This window comes from Camarhynchus parvulus, chromosome 1 (assembly GCF_901933205.1).
Source record: "Camarhynchus parvulus chromosome 1, STF_HiC, whole genome shotgun sequence".
NCBI lineage: Eukaryota > Metazoa > Chordata > Aves > Passeriformes > Thraupidae > Camarhynchus > Camarhynchus parvulus.
Window position 1 is genome coordinate 88,081,707 of NC_044571.1, and position 15,858 is coordinate 88,097,564.

Genomic DNA, 15,858 nt, shown 5'->3' on the forward strand with positions numbered 1-15,858 from the left:
TGGAACACCCAACGTCCTGCTCAGAGCCAGAGTATCACTAACACTGCATCCCATCATGATGGATTTTTCTTACTGGGAGCCTCCAAGGCTGGAGACTCCTTCACCCCTCTGCATGTCAGTTCCACTGCTGGGCTGCCTGTTGGTGAAAAATTTTCTGAATTTCCAACCAGAATCCCCTGAGATGTGATTTACAGCTACTGACCATTACTGTTGGTTTAATGGAGCTGTAATAAACCTCCTGTATTTGGGACTGGAAGTAGGGTGGCAAAGGGAAACAGGACTGAAAGGAGGAAAAACAAGATCAGTGCATCAAGAGAATGTTGGAAAAAGCCTCTTAGCACAGCATAAAGATAGACTAGCTTCACAGAGGTTACTAGATGTAACTTCACAGAGGTTACATCTTCAGAGTACCAGAGCAGACAGTTCAAATGGGCTGCAGATATAAAAATCATCAATGTTTTAAATGCCAGCTGGAAAAATCTGATGAAACTCTTCAATATTTGCATGTTCTGAAAAACTGATTTTATTTGTTCTAGACATTGATCACAAAGAGGAGCCTTTTGCCACCCAAAATTTGGAACAATATTAATGTTGCATAAGGTAGGTCACTGAGATAGGAATCTTGATATGTGTTTCTCAACAATACCACTGGACACTAAAATAAGAAGAACAACTTAATTGGAATTAAGTAATGCATACTGTTGTGTCTAACAATTAAACTTTTTTTGCAAGATGCTCCAAACTAAGGTTTTACCCAGCTTTTACACAAGATGGAGAAAAAATATCCATATTTTCTGAAATCATTACTATGGCTTGGAGAACCACAAATCTCATTTTGGAAGCCCTAAGACTATTCCCAGAAGCACAGTTGCTTTCCCAGACAACAACCTTCCTACAGATTTTTCTTTTCAGGCATTCATATTAGACATAATAATATAATTTTTGTGCACAGAAATTGAAGACTGAGGAGCAATGGAAATGCCTGTATGGCAGGTGGAATGCAAGATGGAAAATATAGCTCTGCTTGTCAATTAGTTGCACATGCCAGGAAAGTAAAAAGGGCACAAGGCTACCCTGAAAAGAGTGAAGTCACTGGTAGTAGAGATTTTTCATCGTCCCACAACATTAGGCCCTAGTCAAAAGTGGGAGCAGAACAAGCCTGCTACTTGTCTCATGGAGTATTTCTTTAGAGGAGAAAAATTGTGGAAAAACATTAATTTTGACAACCCTGTTGCAGTGGAAGGTCAGTAGTTTGGAGAGTGTGCTGATATCTAGAGAGATAAATGGGATAAAAGCACTTTCCACTACACTGAGGAAGAAAACATAAGTCTGAAAATTCAGATAATAAGACAAAACCAGAATTACTTCCTTGTAGTCAACTGTATCTGTGACGTTTGATGTACTGACAACATTAGGCCAGCATTTACATCTCTACCCACTAACAGTCTCCTCTGTTGTGCTGAAGTTTTTTCAGATTCCCTTCAGTCCAGGAATGGTTTTGAAAGAATATCTTACTTAAAACTGAAAACACCAACTTTTATCCTCAGTAAAACTTAAAGACTAACTGAGGATGGCAACAGAACTGGAAAGTATCTCAGCCACCACTGCAGAATACATATACATTGTCCTTGATGTCCCTGCAGTGCTGTAATGACATTGCATTCAGATGAGGAACTTGGCTGTCTCTCCTTTTTTATGGGAGTGCTGGTGGTGTCAGCTGTGGCGTGGCTGAGGGCAGCCCCTGGTGTGTGCCGGCCTGCTGCCGTGTCCGTGTCCATGTCCGTGTCCGTGTCCTTTCCGTGCCCAGGTGCCTGTCCCTGGGTCACACAGCCAAGCCCAGCACGGGCTGCCCCTGCAGCCTGGCCAGTGGGCACTGGGAAATGCAGCCCTGGACAGAGAGCCTGCAGCCTGGGCTGCAGCAGCTGAGCAGGAGGAGCTCCTGGGGCTGAACTCTGCTCACCCTGGGCAATCCCTACACATGGCACTCAAAAAGTGACTTGCCAAAACAGAACTCTGTGAGGTGTTTTCCCACAGAAAAAAAAGAGCTTGTGTAATTTTACTGTTCTTTCCTCTTACTTTCTGTTCTTCTTCTATGATATATTTTTACCTTTTAGTTTGGGTTGGAAAGGAGGTTTAAAGATGTTTGGTTTAGAGCAAAATTTGCTCAATCCTGAGCTACCGCCCCACAACTAGTCAAAAATACTTGAAAAAGCTGTTTATTAAACAAAGACCTAACAAATTAAAACAATAAACCCCTTGCCGCCAAAAAGATGACCATGAGAACCCCCGTTTCCAGCCCAGCCACAATCTTGTGTTTCCCAAAAAACACAGTAGTTCTTTCCTTACTTTGTCTTCTATGAGATGATTTTTTACCTTTTGCACAGTTTAAAGGTGCAAAAAACAAGAGGTTTGAAAAGCATCTAGTTCCAACCCTCTGCCATAGGCAGGGACATCTTCCACTAGAGCAGGTTGCTCAAAGCTCTGTCCAACACGGGCTTGAGCACTTCCAGGGATGTGGCATCCACAACTTCTCTGTGCAACATGGTCCCATGCTTCACTACCTCCACTGTAAAAGATATCGTATATCTTCTGTATATCCCATCTAAATGTATTCTCTGTCTGTGTAAAACCACTGCCCTTTATCCTGACACTACCGGTCATGGTAAAAATGTCTCTTTCTATCTTTCTTATAAACCCTTTTTATACATTGAAATGTCCCAATAAAATCTCTCCAGAGTCTTTGCTCCTCCAGGCAGAACCACCACAAGTCCCTCAGATTTTCTTCATAGCAGAAATGTTCCAGACCTCTGACTATTTTTGTGGCCCTCCTCTGGACTTGTTGCAACAGGTCCATATTTTTCCTGTGTGGACTCCAGAGCTGGACACAGAACTCCACATGAAGTCTCTCTTGAGCCAAGTAAAGGGGCAGAGTCACCCCCATGACCTGCTGGCCTCACTGCTTTGGATGCAGCTCAGGACACAGTTGGCTTTCTGGGCTGCAAGTGCTCATTGTCAACTCATGACCAGCCTTTCATCCACCAGTATTCCCAATTCTTTCTCATCCATGCCACTTTCAGGTCCCTCAGTTGGTCTTTACCCTGATCTTTTCTGATGATGGGAAAGACTTCATTCCCCCAGTACCTGTCTTGACTTTCAGAGGCTTTGGAGATGTGGGAAGAGGGAACTGAGGCAAAAAAAAAAATTGTTGAGTACCTCAGCCTTCTCCATATCAGTTGCCATGATTTCTCCCGTCTAATTTATTTGGGGGTTGGGGGGGGGGGGATATGACATTTTGTTTAATCTTCCTTTTCTGGTCAACATACTTATGAAAGTCCTTATTATTATTCTTTCTAAATTAAGTTCCAGCTGGGCCTTGACTTTCCTGATCTCATCCCCTTGTGTTTAGAGCACAGTTACATCAGTTAGGAACATGAAAAAACTCAGGGGACTCCTGTCTCCCTGAGTTGCTGAAGGAGATAGCTTTTTTACACTTTGTACCTCTCTTAGGAGGAGCCAAAAAGCTACATCTACTTAGTCATTAGTACTGTAGGAAGTCCTTAACTAAAATAATGCATTACTGGGATGTGGATAATCCACTGACACAAAGCCAGTGTTTACACACAGGCTTCCACCAATGTGCTCACCATAATCTCCGTAAATACTCAGCGTCACTCAGCAATCTCACCCTTTTGGTGTTTGCACATTTTCATCCATCTTCATAACTGTCCTGACACAAACTGTGATTTGGGAGGTTTGGACATGGCATTGAGAGGAACTTTTTCACTAGGAGTCAGTGCAGCATCAGACCAGGTGTGAGATGGTGACTTCCACATCAATATTTTCAGCACTTGGCCAGATAAAGTCACAGTGACCTGATGTGGTGTTGAAGACAGTTCCACTTGAAGCAGAATTTCTGAGCAATGCGGATGTTGATGACATAGATATCCATGAACAACCGAAAAATAATGAATGAACACTTGTGTTTACAGCTCTCACACAGAGGGTATCTTAATGTGCTTCCCTTCCCAGTTTGACTGGGAGTTATTTCCATCACAAATCCTTTCTATTCCTGTCATATTCATTCACTGTCAGGTGAGAGCCCTGTCCAATGGTAGATTGAAGTTCAGACCATGTCATCTTTGCTTAGTCTCAGTCCCTGACAACTTGTTAATTGTAATGACAGTGCAATAGAGTGTTCTGATTAAATTCCAGGCAAGTATAGGAGTTTTTCTTCAAATACTGCAAGGATGGATAAAAAAAAATCCAACTGATAAAGGCCATACCATTCCTTCTCGTTCCTATTCTTTTTAGGCTATCCAGGAGCACAGTAAAAAAAAAAAAAACCAAAAAAACCCCACCAAAATAATGATGTTAGTGATTGCTATAATTTATTTTTCTAGGAAACAGATATTCAGGCTATAGTGACCACAATCATCTCATAATGGCCACTGTATTCTGCAAGTAATAGTCCAGCTAAGGATTAATTACATCAGCCATGCATATAACTATATTCTTGATGTGTTTGGTTTACATTTTAACTTCTCTTGCAAGGACTATGAGTCAAAAGAGTTTTTAGTTTTAAAGTCTTTCGTCTTTCTTGAAAACCCTCTTGCTGCTGGCACTGCTGCCCCAGGGCCAAAGGCACAAGGCTGTTACACGATGGCAAACAGCTCCTCAGGCACACTGGTCCCAGCTTTGTTGCCCACATCTTTCCAGTCACAGCCACCATACTACAGTGTCCCTTTCCCTCCACATGGCCCAAATTAAGGCCAGATTTTGTTACTAACAGCAAACCCACCCAACCATAGAGAGGAAGCCAATTTAGGGTCAGCTCACTCGAGCTGCACCCTGTCCCTCTCCAGAGGATGGCAGCAGAGCTCAAGCAACCCTGAAGGACCTCTTTTCCCCAGCCTGACTTAGAGAATCACAGAATGGTTTGAGTTGAAAGGGATCTTAAAAAAACCTCTAGTTCCAATCCCCAAATGTTCAGACTCTGCTGAGCTCCCTGCTATTTTCAGGCTTGACCTAAGCAAGTTTTCCAAGGGATCCAGACATGACCGGATGAAGTAGTACTGACAAGTACGAAAAATCTGGATGGGAGTTCCAGGTAACATCAGAAGACATTAAAGCAAGCAGCACTAAAAAGCAGAACCACTTCCAGCCAAATGGCTGTACTAGTGCGTGCCCAGGGTACGGGGGGTCCTACCTGCATCCCATCTGGTGTGCCCCGCCCTGCAATTACCCAGGCTCTGCAAGGAGACCTGCTTTCCCACTTTTCTCATTTTAAAAAAAAGGGATTTCAAGGGTTTGGAAAGGCTCATCTGCCACACCACAAGATCGCCTGCTGAAAATAAAATGCATTTATTTCAACAAGCTATGGAAAGTGTATTATGGATGATTAGACCAGCATGAAACAGGGGCTGGGAAAATTTGTGAGGTAAGGAATTTTCAGTATTAAATAAAGGTGAACATGCCTTGTACTAGCTGTAGATTGTTTGCCTTAAAGTTATCCCTTTTATGGTAAGCTATTTCCAGAGTAAAATGAAAATGCTATGTTTATAAATAAATATGTCTATATCAACAAAAATATGTCTGCATCAACACAAAATATGTCTACAACACGGTTGCAGCATTAGTGGATGGGGAAGAGTGTTTGACATTATCTGCTTTGGTTATGGAAAGTATTTGAAGCTGTACAGCATGACATCCTTATCTCTAAACTGGGGAGACATTAATTTGGTGGATGGACTTCTCCAATGGATAAGGATCTGGCTGGATGGTCACACTCAAAGAGTTGGGGTCAGTGACTCAATGTCCAAATAGAGACCAATGATGACCAGTGTCCTTCAGGGGCTGATATTGGGACTGGACTGTTTAATATCTTTGTTGGTCAGAGAGTTGGAGCACCTCCACCATGAAAATAAGCCAAGACAGCTGGGGCTGTTCAGCCTGGAGAAGAGGCAGCTTTGGGGAGACCTTACAGCAATTTCCAGTACCTAAAGGGATCACAAGAAAGCTGAAGAAGGAATTTTTAAAAGGACATGCAATGATGGCACAAGGTATAATGGCTTTAAACTGAAAGAGGGCAGGTTTAGATTAGATATTAGTATGAGATTCTTTACTGTGAGGGGGTGACAAGCTGAAATATGTTGCCCAGAGAAGCTGTGGATGCCCTTTCCTTGGAAGTATTCAAGACAATGTTGGATGGGGCACTGAGCAACATGATTTAGTGCAAAGTATTCCTTCCCATGGACTAGAGGATCCTTAAAGGCACTTTCCAACCCAAACCATTCTGTGAGCCTATGATTCTATTAGTTACATGCTTATTTAGCCAAGGTACCCTTGCCTTTGTCTTCCTCAGTCATCTTGATCTACTAAGGCAGCAGTTTTACTTCCCAAATTCAACAATAAGCACTTCTCCCCAGCCAACAGTGATTTTCCAGTGTGTTCCTGTCACTCACACCTCCTGAAAGATGGTGTTGAAGATGTTTGCAAGGCTCTGAGTCCATCTGATGTGTCATGGGCATTTCCAAGAGAAGATGCGCTGAGTACAGGATTCCCAGTAGGATTCTCATCGCCTGCTGTGTACACTTGGTGGTCACTAACTCTATTAGTATCTCCTGCCTTGGTTCCTGCATGAGCACAGGAAGAGAGGGAGCATAAAGTGACAAGTAGACACCTGCCTTGCTGTCACTGGTCATCTCTTAAACTGTAAAATCCGTGTATCTCGGGCTGTTGTATGGGTCCAATCAGGCTAGCTCCGACCCTGGCCCACACGGTCTTACATGAACAAAGTCAAAGACGAGAAGCGCTCTTCTCCACGTGTGACGAGTGTCCTGTTTATTAGCTTGGGACAGGACGCTTACAGTTGCTGCGACCACGCAGGTGGAAAAGAGGGCGCGACATACCTGTGGTGGAGTTTTATACCAGAGAATGGGGGCAGGGAAAGAGGACCGCGGCCAATGGGATACCCTTGGGGAGAGGCGAGGGGAGGGGTAACCAGGGAACAGACCACCAGGGTGTGTAGCAGGGGGGTGTATGAGGGACAGACCATGTGATGCGAGAGGGGAAATAACGCTCTACATGACATACCATACTCAGTACAAATTTCCCATCACCCAGTGCAAAACAACAACTAAATAAACTATTTCGTGCAATACGACATTAAACATGCTGAAGATTTTCCTCTGGTATATACATCTGCTGTGATTTCCTGTGGGGAAAAGCCTGGCTGGTAGGCTCTGGCTTAACTGATACTGATAGTTTGTTCTCAGCCTTTTCAGAGACGTTTGACTGGGTTTTGCTGCCTTGTTTGTCACTCTGTCAGATTTGTGAGATCTGGAATTGCACATGAACAAGAGCTCATTCCATCTTGTGCTGCTGCTAAGGACAGCTCAAGCTGTGCTCTCCTTGGGCCTGGGTGTCACTGCGCTGGGAACTGCCCTAGATCAATAAGCTGCTGTATTCCCCTGTGTGTGGTTTTGCATGGCCTGGTTTTTGGTAGTGAAGGAGGCCAGGTTCTATAAGAAGCTGATGGAAGTTTCCACCATGCCCGGCAGAGCCAATCCCTTATGACTCTGAACATGGACATGCTGCTGGTCAAAGCTGAGCCAATGAGAGGTGGTGGTAACACCTCTGTGATAATGTATTTAAAAATAAACCAAAACAAAAGTAGGGGCATAGTTTTCATTCCAGATGGAGAAGAGGAGCAGGTGAGAACGTGTGAGGGAAACAACATGGGGACACCAAGGTCCCCAAGTGGAGAAGGAGGGGAGGAGGTGCTCCAGGCACTGGAGCCGAGATTCCTCTGCAGGCCGTGGTGAGACCATGGTGAGGCAGCTGTGCCCCTGCAGCCCATGGAGATCCATGGGCAACGCAGAGATCCACCTGCAGCCTGTGGGGGAAGTGCCCGTGCCAGAGCAGGCCCTCAGGAAATGTGGAAGAGGCTGCGATCCAGTGGGTGGCTTGGTGGAGGGAAAGGGCCCCTACTTCCAGGCTGGAGCAGCCTGTCCTTGGAGGATTGCACCCCAAGGAAGAGTGACCTACGCCACAGCAGTTTTGGGAGGGCTGCTTCTCGTAAGATTGGAACCACACTGGAGAAGTTCACAGAGAATTTTCTCCTGTGGGAGTGACCCCACAGTCTCACAGGGAAACAATCTGTCTCCCTGCAGAGTGGAGGAAAACCTTGGGTAACAAACTGACTAAAACCCGCACCCCCCTGTCTCCCTGCGCTGTCAGTGGGATGGAGAGGCTGGGGGGAAAAGGTGTTTTTGAGGGCTTATTTTACTTCTCATTATCCTGCTGTGATGCTGATAGTAACAAACTCGCTTTGTACCTCCAAGTCGAGCCTGTTTTGCCCTCGGAGTGTTTCCTCCCAGTCCTTTTCTTAGCTAATGAGCCCTTTGTTAAATTTTTCTCTCCTCTGTCCAGCTGTAGCAAGGGAGGTTGAGTGAGTGGCTTTCGTGTGTGCCTGGTGTTTGGCCAGTGTCAAACCATGACATCCCCACAGGTGACACTGCACTGGGAAGGTGTCTCAGAGCACCAAGGTCTAGTTTGAGTGCACTTGCCTCTGGAGCATAGAGAGCATAAACAGGCCAGGGGCCTGGGGGACCCGTGATGAGTCTGTGCTGAGCTCTGGTGCTGATGTTTACCTAAGGTGAACTGCACTCTGCCAATCCGTGGGACTGTGTGAAAAGGGCTTTGGGACCACACAAATGACAAAGACAAGTTTGCACCAAGGAGGGGAATTCCTTATAGGAACAATCTGCTGCAGCTTTGCATATTTGACTGTGTCACATTTATTTTCCTGATGACCTCTACAGATCTCTGAAAGAAGGTCTCTCATTACTGCTTTTGTCAGCAACATGCTTTGCAGTTTTTGAGATTTGATTTACCAGGATAGAGAACCTCATTTAAGTTTTGCCATAGTATTGCTCTGTTGAATTCAAAGGTCAAATAAGGCACTGCCAAGAAAACACATCAGCATAAGGGGGAAGAATACTATGACAGAGAAAACCAAGAAAAAATTAAATACTTAATCAATAATTTAATTAAAAGTGAGGCAGCTGTTTAAAAAAATCATACAAGTTTTACCATTGGGACCAAGCATTCAGTCAATTCAAATTTGTGAGAACAGTCTGTTTGATTATGTAATTTGGGCAGTAAAAGTCTATATCATCAGTGTGATCAATGTCTAAAGACACAGTCAAATACGTGATACTTAGATACAGGCTGCAGGTGAGAGTTTGGCCAGGATCACAGCAATTATCAATGTGCTCACCAAGACTTCAGCACTGGTTGCGTTAAGCCTGAACCCACTGTAACTGAACAGTGTAACTGGAAGGAGATAAAATCTTACAGGAGATATCCATGAAAAAGTCTCAAAATAACCGCACGAAACATTCTCTGGATACACAGAGACATCATGAAAGGGCAATATTTATCTACACTAAACAGTACATAAAACAGACCCACTGTTGCTTGCAAGAGTTTCTTTAATGGCATCAACACAAAATGGATTAGAGACAATAGCAGAAGCCATGGTATTGCAGGGGCATTTTAAAACAAATCACAAAGAATGTGATTTCAAAACAAAAGCAGAGGCAGACATCTAGGTCTCAAATTTCTTGCTGGGACTGCATCTTTCATCAGCTTCGGAGGATTTGCATTCTAATAAGAATGGCCAGCACGAAGGGGACGCAGGAAGGAAAGCTTGTCATTGAAATTGATTGCCTTGTAATTTGGAAGGTTTTCACGTTCTCGAGCAAGGTATTGAATCCCACTTCCATCACTGTTTTCACACAGCAGCCAGACACCTCTCTGGACTTTGTGGGAAGACATGATGTCATTGTCGTGTCCCGCAGCCAGGTTGGTTGCTTCTCGTACTACCTGCTTTTCCCTTGATAGTTGGCATGCTCATAGAGAGTGATCTCTGGATTGCTCAGATCTTCAGTGATCATCTGCAGAGAACTGACCTTATTATTCATCTTTGAACTAAAAAGGCTATGGTCTCCCTCCTCAAGTACCAGAAATTTGCCTCCGTAGTTTGAATGCTCATAAAGCAAAGCACCCAAGGCTGGCCAATGACTTTTGCCGAGGAGGCAAGATCATTCCAATCTACATCTCTTAAATTGGCAATATCAGAGGTGAATTCTTTAGACATGCCCTGGAAATTGGCACGCTCATAAAGGATGATTCTTCCCATCTCTGTAGGAATTCTAGAGTTTGAATTTCTTCCTCTAAGAGCTGGATGGCAGCCTGCACAAAAGAAAGACAGAAAACAAGCAATGCTTGTAAGAAGCCTTTCGGACCTTGAAACAAAATGATGGACACTCAGAAGGGAAAAAGGGGAAAAGGAAAAATAAAACATTTTGAACAAAGAATAAACATAGAGGTAACTGGAAAAGAGTGAGTTCATGACACATGTGTGTTGGTTTAGGCGCATACCCAAGATTAAGTTGTAAAATACTCTCACACTCACCCCCTCAACTGTGTATCAGTGGCCCCTCCAGCCTCTCCCTTGGTGAGGTTTGTCTCTCCTGCAGCAGCCATCCCTCTCCTCATGCCCTGAGAGATGGCTTCAGTCTCTGCCCACACACACAGCAGAGCCTCACGCCCGTGCTGCAGCTATCAGCCCAGCACTAAAGCCTCCTTCCCTTGCCCTGCATTTCCCAGCAGCTGCCCAAGAAACCCTTCCAGCTCTCCTGTGCCAAGGGTGCTTCTTACCTTGCTGTCAGCTGCGGGGCTGGGGAGAGCCAAAGGCAATTCCTCCAGGGCAGGGCTGTGGTGTGTGCAGGATGTCTCACCTCCCTGCATTTATACTTGCACAGAAGCCTCGCATAGCACCCCAGTCAACGGAACTGAAAGTGTCCAATATTTCTCCCTGGGATCAAAACTCATTATCCATTATATTTTGCTTTCTATTGACCTACAAGCAGACACCTTCTTCCTCTTGTACAAAAGTCCATTGAAGCATGAGTGACTTGATGAAATGGGGGAAGTTCAGTTCTTGTTTGTCCTTCTCTTCCAGAAGAAAATGGAATCCCAGTAATAAAAGTGTATCAAAGTATTTTGTGACACGTGTGCTGTAGAATGTTTTTGCCTGTTGGAGTTTGCATTTTTGTTTTTCTGGGAAGAATATTGAATACACAGCCTTAGTCTTACTAAGAGGTTTTTGGGGGGAAATATCCAGGTAGCAGAGAGGACATTTACATAGTTTTTTTCTTTTTTCAGTTGTCTTTTGTCTTTAGGATCACAGTATTATTATATGTTGGAAAAGGCCTCCAAGATCCAACCTTTGACTGAATGCCACCATGCCCACTAAACCATATTTCAAATGTCATTTCTACTTGTGTTTTGAACACTTCCAATGATGATGACTCCACCACTTCCCTGGCCAGCCCTTTACCAATTTTTGCAATCTTTCGATGAAAAAATGTTTCCTAATATCCACCCTGGACCTCTCCATGCACAACTGAAGGCCATTTCCCCTTGTTCCTCCCTTGCCTGGGACAAGGGCCAAACCCCCACCTTGCCACAAGCTCCTCTCAGGTACTGTCAAAAGTAAACATATCTGCCCTGAGCCTCCTTTTCCCCAGGATAAAAACCCCCAGTTCCCCCTGTGGCTTCTCATCAGACCTGTGCTCCAGACTCTTCACCTGCCTTGCTGCCCTGGACTCACTCCAGCGTCTCTGCTGGAGTGTTTCTGTTCTTGTCTTTCTGCTAGTGAGGGGCCCAAAATGAACACAGCACTCAAGGTGTGGCCTCACCAGTGCTGAGTACAGGAGGACAATCCCTGCCCTGCTCCTGCTGGCCACACCGTTGCTGATCCAGCCCAGCTGCCATGGGCCTTCCTGGCCGCCTGGGAACACTGATGGCTCATGTTCAGCTCTTTGAAGGTGTGGATGCCCCATCCCTTGAAGGGTTCTTTAGGGTCTCTTGCAGCCCAAACCATTCTCTGATTCTGTGATATATGTATTCATGTATATATTTATGTATAGTAATCGATGGGCATGGTACTATTGTAGATGATAATCAAAAGCACCAATGTTGTTGTCTCCAAACCAGATAGAAGAACACAGTGTAGCACCCAGAAACAGGATGTAAATAGAGACCTTCTGGAATGGTGTAAAACCAACTTCAAAGTCAGAATTTTAAAGCAGAATTGTGGCAAAAGAAACAGATATTTGCAGACATTTATTTTGCATTCAATACTGTTGGTTTTTTTTAATAGTGCTTTATATTTTCAGTTTTTAAATTAAATCTCGAATCTGGTTAGACATGGTATTTCTGTCACAAACAAGTCAAGCAGCAGTCTTATTATGCTAAATGTGACCCTAAACAGTTTTCCAATTCAGGCTGAAGTAAATGCTTCACATAATACTTCTTTTAAATATTTTTCCTCTATCAGGTTTTTCCATTACTCTACATGGATCAGCAATGCTGGGAATTCTGCAGCGTGTGTCCCCAAGACTCAGCCCATCCTGTCTCTGGTCACTGGTCCTTCAAGGTGCTCTGATCTAACTTGTTCTGCTCTGGGGTTCCTGACCAACTTCCAAGCACTAGAAACACCATCTAATGAGTTACTGAATTGAATTCAACTAACAATAAATTGTGGAATCAGCTCTATTTCTGCATTTTTAAATAACTGCCTTTGGTCACTTATCAGTAGGAGCTTACTTTACAGGATCATGCTGTTGGAGGCTGTGCTTCCTCCCTGCTGGTTTTGGAATTAACTCACAGGCACTCTGGACAGCATTAAAAAGTCATCACTAGAACACTTCCCAGAATCAACTCTGAACCCTTGTTGCTTTGTCAGTTGTTTAAAATATTTCTGGTTTATATTTTCACATTTTCAAATGTTTTATGTTGTCACTTTAAATTCTCATCAAAATCTACATTAGCATAAAATTAATTTCAGTACAAAAGTAACAGGATGTGAAGATGCATTCTCTGTTTCTTTGATTGGTTCTTAATTTCTCCTTGCATTTGTGGTGAAAGAAACCATGATATCTGCTCAAAGGAAACTGTCTGCAGCAGCCCAACCACTATCACAAACAGAAGGTAGGGAAAAGTTAGAGAGTACTCTGAGCCCTGGGTCACTGGGTGGTCATGTTGGGTCTAAGAGTGTCTTCCCCAAGCTTTGAGAACAGCATGGCACAGAGCAGGGTGTGGTGCTTTGGCAGGGAAGCCATGGCTGGACTTGCCTTAACACCTCAGCTACAACAGAGGCAGTGACACAGGACAGAGAGGCTGCTGCAGGGCAGGGGGTCAGCAAGACCAGATTGAAGAGGCATCCTGCACTGGCCTAAACCTCACTGGATTGTTCTGTTCAGCCTTGGTGTCTCTCCTCCTTCAATTACCAGCTCTACAGGTGTCTCCTCTCCTGCTGAGACACATCTTACTCCACAGTCTTCTACTGCTTGTGATATTTAAAGTGTGAGAAGACAAGATTGTAAGGGTATGTGGAACATGACAGCCTCTGTTTCATCAACTTTATCAAATAAAGACATTTTTGGTTCAAGAGAAGTTATAATGGTGTGAAATCCCAGCAAAGTTTGAGCTGGAGCAGCCAGCAAGCAGGGCATGGATATAGACAGGGCTTTCAGACCAGGCAGGAGACTCGTGCTGGGATTCAAGGCACCCACGAGTGCCAGAACAGCAATGAGAACAGTGTCTGGTGTATGTGGGCTGGCTCAAGCACCAAGCTGCACTAGCCATGGACTAGGAGACCTCAAGGGGTGTTCTGGTCAGAGAGCCCAGAGCCAGGTGTGAGACTGGACAGGCTGGGGGCTCTCAGTCCCGTTGGGAGCACGAGGTGCTTGTGGCTGTGGAGAGTGAGGATGTGCAGGTCTTCACTAGAGGGCTTCCATGTGGGTGGGCTGCAGAGGAGGAAGGAGATGGGGCTGTCTGTCTTCCATTCCATTCAGTGGGAGTGCTGGTGGTGTCAGCTGTGGGGTGGCTGAGGGCAGCCCCTGGTCTGTGCTAGCCAGTGCCATGTCCGTGTCCATGTCCGTGTCCGTGTCCTTTCCGTGCCCAGGTGCCTGTCCCTGGGTCACACAGCCAAGCCCAGCACGGGCTGCCCCTGCAGCCTGGCCAGTGGCACTGGGAAATGCAGCCCTGGACAGAGAGCCTGCAGCCTGGGCTGCAGCAGCTGAGCAGGAGGAGCTCCTGGGGCTGAACTCTGCTCATCCTGAGCTACCCCTACACACGGCACTCAAAAAGTGACTTGGCCAGACAGAAACCCTGGAACTGGGGCTTTTCCACAAAAAAAATAAACACTCTTTAACTTAACTTTAGTGTTCTTTCCTTTTACTTTCAGTCTTGATCAGCTGTTTGTACAAACTGCCATGAGGTTTCTCAGAAGAGCATCTTGTGTGTTGAAATCCTACAGATCCACAGATACTCTCTCAGTTCTCTTTTTCTTGCACTTGTGCTTGGATGTGATTGTACTTCTACTCCCTGGCAAGCAGGAGAGCCACATCGTGAAAAATTTCCCTTCCAAAAAACCAAATTCACCACGAAAGCCCCAAATATGAAACTGAGGAGAGACAAATTGCAGGGACACATTAATTGCTGAGTGCAAGGACAATGCAAAGGAGCTCATTAGACCCACTGGGCCAATGTCAGCACTCAGAAATCCCCATCAGGACAGCATGGGTCTGACAAGGCTGAATGGTTGGACAAGGGATGTGGATCATCTTTATTTATAGCAGGATTCCTCAGGAGCAATATGGCTCAGGAAATACTGGGATTTGCCTGTCTTGGTCCTTATGTGATGAGCTTGAATGATCCAGGGAGCCAGGAGGATTGTAGGATTGGTGGGTAATTGAAGTTGGAAGTGGCCTTTGGTTGCCATTGTGTCCAGTCAGCTGCTTAACACAGGGACAGCTGTGAGGTGAATTATGGTTGCTGTTGGCTTTATCCAGTCAGGTCTTGAAAACTTCAGAATATGCAGACTACACATTGCCCTATGAGGAACAACTGAGGGAGCTGGGGTTGTTTAGCCTGGAGAAAAGAAGACTCAGAGGTGACCTTATTACTCTACAACTTCCTGAAAGGTGGCTGTAGTGAGGTGGGGGTTGGTTTTTTCCACCAGACAGCAACTGGGGGAACAAGAGAAGACAGTCTTAAGCTGCACCAAGGGAAATTTAGCTTGGGTGTTAGGAAAAGGTTTTTTATGGAAAGAGTGATAAAGTACTGGAATGGTCTGCCCAGGGAGGTGGTGGACTCACATCCCTAGATGTGGTTAAAAACAGACGGGATGTGGCCCTTGGTGCCATGGTTCAGTTGAGGTGTTCGGGCATGGGTTGGATTCAATGATCTTAAAGTTCTCTTCCAACCTAGTGATTGTGTGATTGTGTGATTCTGTGATCTCTAGTGGCATGATTTAAAATTGGCTGAAAAATGTTTCTCAGCCATGGAAGAGAAAAGGCTAAGGGAAGTGCATGCAAAACGACACCAGGGAAAGAGTCCTTTTCTGGGAACAGGGAAGCTCTGATGGAAAGTAAGGAAAAAAATATGACCCTAAGGGGGTGTCAGGACTGACAGAAGAGGCAGAGACCCTGGGGAATCTCCACCCTCGCAGCTGTTCAGAAATCACTTGAAGATGGCCATGAGCAACTTGATCATGTTTGAAGGTAGCTCTGCTGTGAACAAGATCTTGGACTAGGGAGGTCCCTTCTGTATTAAATCTTTCTGTCAGTTATTCTAAGGAAGATTTAAAAGCCTTTGTCATTCTCTGCCTGATTTTGTCCTTTGTTCAATTTGAATTAAAAAATGTCCTCAACAAGTCATGTGTACAATGACTTAGATTATTTCTTGTACCTTTATAAATACTATTTCCCAACATCAGACTTT

At 44.8% G+C, this 15,858-nt stretch overlaps 1 pseudogene; it reads right to left on the reverse strand.

Moving 5' to 3' along the window:
• Window positions 1-9,476: 9,476 nt before the first annotated feature.
• On the reverse strand, window positions 9,477-10,204 carry LOC115911549 (annotated as a pseudogene).
• Window positions 10,205-15,858: the final 5,654 nt, after the last annotated feature.